This window comes from Bidens hawaiensis, unplaced genomic scaffold (genome assembly GCF_021521415.1).
Source record: "Bidens hawaiensis isolate Kalapana, Puna unplaced genomic scaffold, B.hawaiensis_p1.1 tig00015059_1, whole genome shotgun sequence".
Lineage (NCBI taxonomy): Eukaryota > Viridiplantae > Streptophyta > Magnoliopsida > Asterales > Asteraceae > Bidens > Bidens hawaiensis.
Window position 1 is genome coordinate 311234 of NW_027492336.1, and position 10249 is coordinate 321482.

General features: G+C 32.2%; 1 long non-coding RNA gene across 1 annotated transcript; it reads left to right on the plus strand.

Moving 5' to 3' along the window:
* The first annotated feature begins 5125 nt into the window (after positions 1 to 5125).
* On the plus strand, positions 5126 to 6232 carry LOC143548349 (uncharacterized). Its single transcript, XR_013137936.1, has 3 exons — positions 5126 to 5222; positions 5295 to 5351; positions 6033 to 6232. It is a non-coding gene; the product is annotated as an uncharacterized LOC143548349 (long non-coding RNA).
* The last annotated feature ends 4017 nt before the right edge of the window (positions 6233 to 10249 follow it).

Below are 10249 nucleotides of genomic sequence, written 5' to 3' on the forward strand. Positions count from 1 at the left end.
TATATTCAATATAAGATCTCAATAACATTATTTTCAAAATGGTTGAGTGAATATAGTATGTTGGTTGTGAAGAACAGTTTGCTTGTTTACATAGGTTTTCTGAGCAATTGCAAAGTTGGATCTTTCTACCTAGCCAGGTATGTTCTTAGAGCATTCCCATCCCATCCCCCATAATTATGTGAGGGGATTGGTAAATTATAGGGATGAGTTTTGAATGATTGTGAGTGTAAATTATAGGGTGGAGAGAGAAATGTGGTGATTTTTTGTAAATTTGGGGAAACATTTAGGGAACATTGTTTGCCCCTATTTATTTTTTAATATTTGTTGGATTGGTTGTGAGTAGGGGAGAGAGAAAACTGTAATGATAAAAGTATTATTTAATTAAACAGGAAAGAGAAATGTAGTGTTTTGTAGTGTAATTATAGAGATGGGGATGGAGAACGGAATGTGAATACTCTTAGTTTTATATTGTATCATATAAACATCTCAATTAGATTACTTTCAAAACATTTTGTAATGTTCATATATTAATTTGGTGTCAAAAGGTGAGTCAATTTAGTGTCTATGCTGTGAAGATCAGTTTGCTTGTTATGGTTCATAATTTCACAACATGTTTTTTAAATTAAAGTTCTTTTTTAACACTTTTGAAAGTTGGTTACTATTTTATGAGATATTCCCTTCTTTTTTGGGGCAATTTCATAGAATAGTAACCAAGTTGCAAAAGTGTTCAAATTAGGTTACTCAACTTTAAAAAGTGTTCTAATTAGGTCACTCAACTTTCATATTTTATTAAATTAAGGTTTTAACATGTTTTTTTAACGTTTTTATTTTTTGTTTCACATAGGAAATCTTTTTATTGTGAATTCAAGTACTAAACTTCAAAAAAAAATATGTTCCTTAATTTGCATGTAGTCTCTTTGAATTTTAAGAATGTTGTCCTTATAAAACCGAACTGAACCGAATAACCGTACTGAAAAAACAAGCCGAAGGGATAACCGATCATCATTTTTTATTTTATTTAAAAACCATTTTTTCTGTTCGGCTTTAGTTAATCGTATTTAAGAGTCTTTATGGAATGTTGGCAAACAATGTTATTTAAGACGTTTCTATAATGTTGTATAAAATAGGAAACTACCTGACCATCTAAATATAAACAGCTCTGTTTGAGTTTTGTAATATCTGAAATGTTGGCAGTTAGGTGTTTTCATTCGTTAAGGCATTAATGCGATATTGCAGATTAATGGAGTGTGATTCATATGTTTGCAATTAAATCTGTTAGAGGATGGGTCAGGGAGGTTATAAGTTATAACATTGGTACGGCCTGTTGTTATGAACATAAAGATCGAATCACCGGTAGCTCGCGTGGGTTCACTTTGGTTTCATTCTCAGATGCAGCATCCCGTGATAAAGTTCTTGTTAACACTCGCACCATTCTTGGCCTAATGGTTCGTTTACCTCTCATTTATTCAGTTAACTGATTAATGCTTTGTTTCTTGATTAAGTTAACTAATAAAGTTTTGTATCACTCCAAGTAAGATAATAGGCACACAAAGTATTTAGTTTATATATTAAGAAAAGGAAGACTAATGCTGACCTTAAAAAACTCATGTTGGCTGGTGATTGTATCAGAAAACATATGTGCCGGCCGACGGAGTCGAAAGCTGCAATGGCCTTGACTAAAACTTCGTTTTGTGCTCCCAAATTGTAAGGTTTGATAATATGATTGTTTGACCAGAAATCGTAATAATTAGATGACTACAAATTATATGAATATTTGACTCATTCGTATTATTGTTGAATGTAGTGACATTATCAATGACAAGAAAAAGGAGTGAGAATAAATAGAATTTTTGTGAAATCCATGCGGGTGGCCATTGAGCAATATGATTATATATATCTGTTTTAGCTTTGAGAACATAAGGGATCTTAAGTTTAAACAGTTTAGGGAACAATTTCAATCCACCACCAAGTACCTTATATTACACATTTGAGTTTGTATATATTTGAGAAACAAGAAACCATATGGGAACTGAAACATTTAATAAAGATTTGATTAATAGCTGGATATTACTATTACTATTATCATTAAAAAACTTAATGTTGTTCAGAGATTTGCTGTAATTAGGGTTGCCTGTTGGTTATTGTTAAAGAGTTCATTCGAATTTGAAGTGTACATGCTGTTATGAGATATTGAGATGAGGCTAATTATGGTTTTATTGATTTTGATTACTGTTAGTTGATGCTTGGTAGATTTGTGATGTGTGTGGCACTTAGCCTCATGTAATTGGATTTTGTTTTTGTTTTTGGATGATCTAAAGCTATGTCATTAAAGAAAAGGAAAAATTTGATTTTTGGCGTCAAACTAGACAGATTAAGTGGTTTTGGGTGTCAATTAATACAATTTACAAGTAAAAACAATTTTCGTGAAGGCATCCAGTTTTAACAAAATATAAATATGGTTCAAGTTAAAATAGGTTTTAACAAAAATGAAGTTAAGTTAAAATGATTATCTTTTGGTCTTTTCAGAATACAAAGTTAAGTCAAAACACGCCATATTTATAATGGCATCAGTTTTGTTTGGGTCACTTTTAAAAAGATATCGATTTGGTTATGATAAAAGCGGTTCATTTAAAATGCTATAAGTTTGGTTCAGGTTATTGGTGGTACATGTTTTTTCATTCATTTGGCTTTCACATTGTTGACTTTTACATAGTCACTAATGTTAGCATGTTTGACTCGGGCTGATGTGTTGCATTAAACTAGATTACATGTTTTATGTACTTACATAGTTACACGAGCACATTATGCATATGAGTGTACGTATTTATGATGGTTGCACATGTTTATTACTAACCATCATGAAGTGTTGTATACTTGTATACCATTGCATCATTGGTTAATATATAGCGTGTTCTTCTCTAACGGGGTCAGGCTCAAAACAAATTGAACGTTTTATAATCGGATATAGCTTAGGTGGAATTGTTATTAGCCAATTTGTTAGTTAGGATCAACAATGAACAAAAGAAGATAGTTGGGATTAATAAAAACTAATGTACCATTTTATTGCGTTTGAAGTGTAATTTGCTAAAAGAAGTTGACTTAGTCATTTTTTATAATTTGGGTAGTTTTAACTTTTTTGGGTTAAAGTTAGTTTGAGACAACAATAGACTTTTATGATCAAAATGTATCTAGTGAAACAAGCTTTTCAAGAACAATTGTCATTCATTTTTTCGTTATGATAGCGAACGAGTTATCACTGTGTTACCGCCGCAACGCGCATGCTCTTTTACCTAACTATTCGTACTGATTTTACACAAAGCTGCTTAGTAATAAGTTTCACGTTAAAGATGCATTGTACGCTTGCAGTATACACTGCTTGGTTTGGTAAACTATAATGTGGTCACTTGACCGTCTAGCTCTACTTAAAGCTTGGTGGCTTGGTGTGTTTTTCTCTTTTGATTGTTGATGATATCAATCTATTTACGAAGCATGTTAGTGTCCTTTTTTAATTTAGTATAAAACATATAATTCATTTATGTTAAATACAATAACTTAATGTTAGAATTATATAGATGATAAGATGATTAGGTCTAATTCATTTTTTTATCCATTGTTCATTAATTCATATTAGAATTCTAAAATGGATGTCTCATTCGGATTCTTAGTTCACCTGTTGTGGATTTTGATACAGTAGAGGGTGCAAATTGGAATTTCCACATATATTCGTATAGTATATTTTGCACTCGGTGTGACTTGTATTTAATATAATGCCCATACTCATTCCCTTAAATTAAATTAACTTTTAATAAATGTAATTCTAATGAGTCAGGCACAACTAAGAACTGCAACAAATCGTCCTATCATTTGATGTCCTATCAAGGACAACAAGCCATTGTTTATACAGAGACTCTAGCAACCTTATCATGATTTTATTTCCGTACAAACTTTGGCTTTCAACCTTTATCATCCCAATATTATTTTAATCATGTTTACTTAGAATTTTGTGTTCTGAAATCACCTTTTGTTTCATTTCTTTTTTGTTTTCTGTGTTTTCCTTGGTTTAATGAAGGATGCACTGGATTTTTTGTTTATGTTTATAGTTGATCTGAACCAATAAATATACCTAACACGTCATTTACCATTACTTCTACGATTACAATGCATTCGGATATTTAATTGTATACGACCTACATTGAACTCAATAAATATAATAATCACATAAGAGGAGACACTACAAATAAAAAGTCATTTAGTGGCACAAGTTTTTAATGGCATTTAGCTTTTGTGTCACTAATTTAGGTATTTAATGACACTTTGTTTGCTTACAATACATTTTAGTGGCACTTGGTATTAGTGCCACTATTTATGATTTTAGTGGCACTTTGCGTATGCCACTACAATCTAGTGTCACACGTTTTCAATGACATTTAGCTTTTGTGCCACTAATTTAGGTTTTTAATGGCTCTTTACGTTGCCATCTTTGCTTATAACACGTTTTTAGTGGCACTTAGTTTTAGTGCCACTAATTTATGATTTTAGTGGCACTTTGCGTATGCCACTAAAAATCTAGTGTCACATGTTTTCAATGGCATTTAGCTTTTGTGTCACCAATTTAGGTTTTAATGGCACTTTGCATATGCCATCTTTACTTATATCACACGTTTAGTGGCACATAGTTTTAATGCCACTAATTTATAGTTTTAATGGCACTTTCCGTATGCCACTAAAATACTAGTGTCACACGTTTTTAATGACATTTAGTTTTTGTGTCACTAATTTTGATTTTTAATGACACTTTGTATGTAATATTTGTTTAGTACACACGTTTAATGACATTAAGTTTTAGTGGCACTAATATATAATACAGTGACACTTTCCGTATAACACTAAAAGTGTCACACGTTTCTAATTGTTTCCAATGACATTTAATTTTTTGTAATACTAAAAAAAAAAAAAAAAAAAAAAAAAACTCTAATTAACCATGAGGAAGGGGCATCTGCTACTCTGCTAGTGCTACCATACGAAAAATAAGTCAAAAAAACAAATAATTAATTATAACAATAATGCTAATATAATATCAATAATAAATACTTATCGTGCGCATTCAGGTTCCTTCTCAGTTCTCAACCCTAGGTCAACGGGGATAAACCACAAATCATCAGATAATACAGTGCAGAAATTACACAATGATTGATAACCAGAATGTATTCGGATTTGTTCTTGTAAATCTCTTCTTCTTCAGTTCTGCTTAATACTTTACTGAAACCCTAATTTGCTGTTTAATTGATTCGTAGGGCATGTATCTGTTCAATCAGCAGGCATATCTAGACTTGTCTCTTCTCCTCTAACAGGTAATCAATTTATATATTAGGTTTTCATTTTCAATCCAAATTAGATCTTATAATTGATAAGTTTTTGATCGATATGAACACCTTAATAATAAGTGTCACTCAGCACGGTTGTTGAGAACAGTGCTATTCAATAGGAGTTGCCGATTGTGAATGTTAATGGAGATCAATAGGAATTAGGTTTTAAGAAGGAGATTAGAGATTTGAGATTTAAATGTTTGATTATGATCTGTTCAGAATTCAGTAGTTGTTGTATGAACATATCTAATTAATTAAAATGCTAGATTATGCTTATTGTTAGTTTGATTTAAACACATTGATGCTAATTTTATAATTATGTGTAGTAGGATTAGAAATTTGATATGTAAAACTCTAAATCTGAATTGGAATTAGGTTTTGGTTTGTATAATTGATTAGGTTATGTTGATCTGGAATTGGAATTTGATTAGGTTTTGGTTTATGTGACTGATTAGGTTATGTAAATTTGGAATTGGAATTGGATTAGGTTTTAATCAGTGGGATGATCTAAAATGTATGGCTGGAAGAGCTCAATCGGTAGCAGACCGATATAATTGTTGTGTGTGTATTCTTATTTATTGATTAGAATATTACATGTTAGATGAGGAATATTTAAGAATGATCTAATTTCATGAATATAACGTGCTTTGTGCCTTTCATATGCAGTCTTCTTCAAGTTGATTCTCTGTTATTGTGCTTCTCTTTCATCTCGAATCGGAAGGTATTGATTACTCCTGCAATTACCAGCAGTATTTGTAATTTTAACTCCACAATATGAATATTCAAGCTACACTTTGTTTTTGCTAGATGGTATATAACTTATAGAACAAGGATGATCTAAGTTATTTTTAGGTGGATTGTTTGACTATTAGGGGTGCAAACGAGTCGAGCTGCTCACGAGTTACTCGAGATTGGCTCGTGAAAAGGCTCGATCAAGTTGAGCTTAAACGAGGCCGGGCCAGAGCTCGAGCCTAGGCATAAGCTCATTCAATAAGCTTTCCAATTTAGTTTCATCAGGGGTTCTTTACCATTATTGCACAATTTGTATTTATAACAGTTTTTAACTCATAGGTACGCCCGTGATATTTTTCAAAGGCAAATGCTTCCTCATGTGGGAGTTGAAGGAAACTGTGAAGCAAAAAGGGCATATTACTTTTGGTAATTCTTATATGTTTTCATTTGTGTTGGTATAGTCTTGTTATATATATATATATATATATATATATATATATATATATATATAGGGGAAAGTGAATACGGTGCTGTTGTGCACCTAAGCTTACACGCAAAACCATCAAAACGACGTAGTTTTGATTAAAAACAATTAAAATTTTAATTTTATCATGTTTTATTCTCTGTTTTCCCAAGATAAATCCATAACATTCGCAAGTCTGCAATGTAGAAGTAATGTTCAATTGAAAAGGCTACAGTTTAATTTTTCAAATAATGTAAATGTTGAATATGAGAACTCTCCCTTAATGCCTTTTCTTTTTTGTTTTTTATATTGATTTAGAGAATTTCTATTTCTTCTGTATTTTGATTTAGAAAACTACGAAGCAGATCTGCAGATGTTAAGTTTATGAAGAATTTAACAATTTTATATAATAAAACTGAAGCTTTAATTGGATTTCATAAACCGTTAATTTGAATTCTAATAAATGGATAATACTTTTATGTGACATATGATGGGTGGTGGCATTTCAATAAAGTAATCTTTCACCTCTAGCCATATAATTAATCCATTCCATGAAAGACTGAAGATGAAAGTGCATACAGATCGATAGTAGGGATTTTATTTAGGGATCTGAATTTAGTGGAGGGAAATAGGCATCTCAAAAGATTGAATTTATTTTTAAGTTTATTCAAAACTACGTCGTTTTGATGGTTTTGCGTGTAAGCTTAGGTGCACAACAGTACCGTATTCACTTTCCCTATATATATATATAGGATGAGTATATATATTTATGTGTGAATAATTTTTTTTTTACTATTATCAGATACATTATCCACTGTTTTTGTCGTGAAGGTAAATTTAGTGTATATGTATATATGTTATATTTATAATGATTTTATAACATTTATTTGGTTTGTTCTAACAGGGTGGAGTTTTGGCCATTTGCTTTGGTAAGAGTTATAAAAATCAAGGTATGTCTTATGTAGTTGTGTTGTTCTATATAACTGCAGAATGTTGGTTTTTCCAGCAATTTAAGGTTTGATTATATACTTTTTAAAACTTTAAATATGACAGAAGTTGGATGGAATGGGCATCCCCTAATTGAATAAAGAGATTTGTCAAAGAAGTTGTTTACTACACAGTTAAATCTATTAGGGGGGGAAAACGAGCAAGCCGGGCCCGAGCTCGACTAGTTAATAAAAATTTCACAGAGCTCGTTTAACCGAAAATTATCAGTGAACTGAAACTGTCTCATTTAACTTACATAGAGTTCGAGTTCGGCTCATTTCGATCTCTGTTTTAAAGCTTGAGCTTGGCTTGTGAGTGATTTTTCAAGCTGGTTTACTATTTATTAATTAGTTTTTATATATTTATAATTCTTTATATATGTTTTTATACATTATAAAAATGCTATGCCCGTTTAGGCTCGTGAGCTGGCTCGAGCTCAACAAGTGAAGCTCGGGCTTGGGCTCATTTATTAAACGAGCTTACTTTTAGGCTCTGGCTCGTTTAGGCTCAGCTCGATCGAGTTTTTCACAAACCGTCTCGAGTAGCTCGCGAGCGACTTGACTCGTTTGCATCACTAAACAAGGCTAGTGTTATATGGTTGATTTCAATAGGTTATTATCGGTTTTAGACTAATAATTAAGCCGTTGACATAAGTTAGTGTCCATATTGTTTACATACTGAAGAGTTTTTATTTTTCTTATCAGGTTCCTCACATGAAGATTGATGATGTTGAAAGACGTTAATGAGCGTGGTGAAGTTTTCATTTTTACTTATATATATATTTTTACTTCCCTTTTTATGTATTTGATATTTTGACTTGATTTGAGAGTTATTAGACATTTAGTATGTATTTGAAATACTTTTAATTGTGATGAAGATATTATGATTTCTATTTTTTATATTTGTGCTAGCAGTTCAAGAAATGTTACTAAAAGCTCAAAATTTGTAGTGGTAGACCAAAAATTTGCCATTAAAAGGCCTAAGGTTTGGAGTGGTAGCACAAAAAATTGCCACTAAAAGTCAAAAGTTTGTAGGGGTGAAAAAGTGTCATTAAATGTCCAAAGGTTTGTAGCGACAGATGAAAAAAGTGCCACAAAAAATTCAAACACTTTTTAATGACAAACGGAAAAAAGTGCCACTAAAAATCCAAAAACTTTCTAATGGCATACGGGAAAAAGTGCCACTAAATGTCCAAAAGGTTTGCAGTGGCAGACGAAAAAAGTGCCACTAAAAGGCTTTAGTGGTAGCACTTCTAGTGACACTTTTTTTGTGTGCCACTCATTCCAACTTGGTTCTTTAGTGGCACTTCTTTAGTTTTTTGTGACACTTTTTGTGTGCCATTAAATGGCTTTTTATTTGTAGTGAGATAACTTGCACGAACCCGCAGCAACGTACGGGCACTTTTGCTAGTATTAATAATAACACAGTAGAAGGTCATTATTCGACCATTCATTGCTTTAAGAAATTAAATATGCAATTAAATCAAATACGAAAGTGTTCATCAAAAGAAGTTTAAAAATGTAGCTAAACCAATCCAACAAAATGAAGCATAAAGTAGTTCTTAAATGTAGTTAAACAATCCAACAAACCAAATTCTCCGAACTTAATCCAAACAGTCTAATGGAAGGAAAACGAACTAATCTCTTTCATTTGTCATGACTCCTTGAAGGGGTAACAAAGGTACATGGCGATTCCTTCCACACACGTTTTTGTCGAAATTTCGCCACTGCTAATAAGTTGGCATCAGCTTTAACATAACCATTATAGCCGAACCCACATAAAGAGGTTCTAGGTGATGAATAATATGTTGATAACTTCGCATTAGCTTCAAAAGTTAGAAAATGAATATTAAATGGTATCAAAATAAACCGTTCTCGTTTGATGCCTCTTTAAGACGACCTGATAGAAAAGAGCTACTGTTAAAATTATTCTTGTAATTTGTCTAATCCTTTCTTCGTCTTCTTTGAGCACTTCTTTGGGGTGGCTGATTTCTCTCAACCAAATAGCCTGTATATCCTTCTCCATCCACAAGTCACAAGTGGCAATTTATGGCCCTTTCCTCAGTTACATAAAAGAGCCGTTGGAGCCTCCATTCTATTTGTTGGCTTGCTGAAACACGTCTTCTTGGAATGTCCCCGGGCTAAAGCGATATGGAGATTAGTCTTCTTGGAATGTCCCCGGACTTTAATGGTCTTGACTCTTTTGAACAACTTGTGATTGTCTCGGGGGGACCACAAAGAAAAGTGTAAAGGTGTTTGTTGATTGCGATCATATATTCTTCTTTGTCGTTCATTGGAAACAAAAAAATTAAAGGGTATCTAACACTCTTACATAAATTTTTTTGGGTGGTTGAAACTTAAGTCCAAGTACAATGGAATTGACCGGTCAATCTGGGCTAATTCTCCTTTATCGTGTCTTAAGGATTGAGAGCCCAGTTGATTAAAAGCATATGCTTCAACGGGTTTGTTGAGTTTGTTGGATGGACAGTCCTTTAGGGTGATCTACCATTTTTATTTTGTATAGGAGGCTTTTATGTTATGCATGCTTATCTACCTTGTAATGCCTTCAGCTGCTTGTTGCTTTTATTTAATATACTTGCCAAAATCTATCTAGACAATAATGTAGTCTATAATCTTTTTTGTATTTTTTAGGGTTCATCCCTGTATTTTTAATCTATTTTTGAATATTCTTGTATGATCCG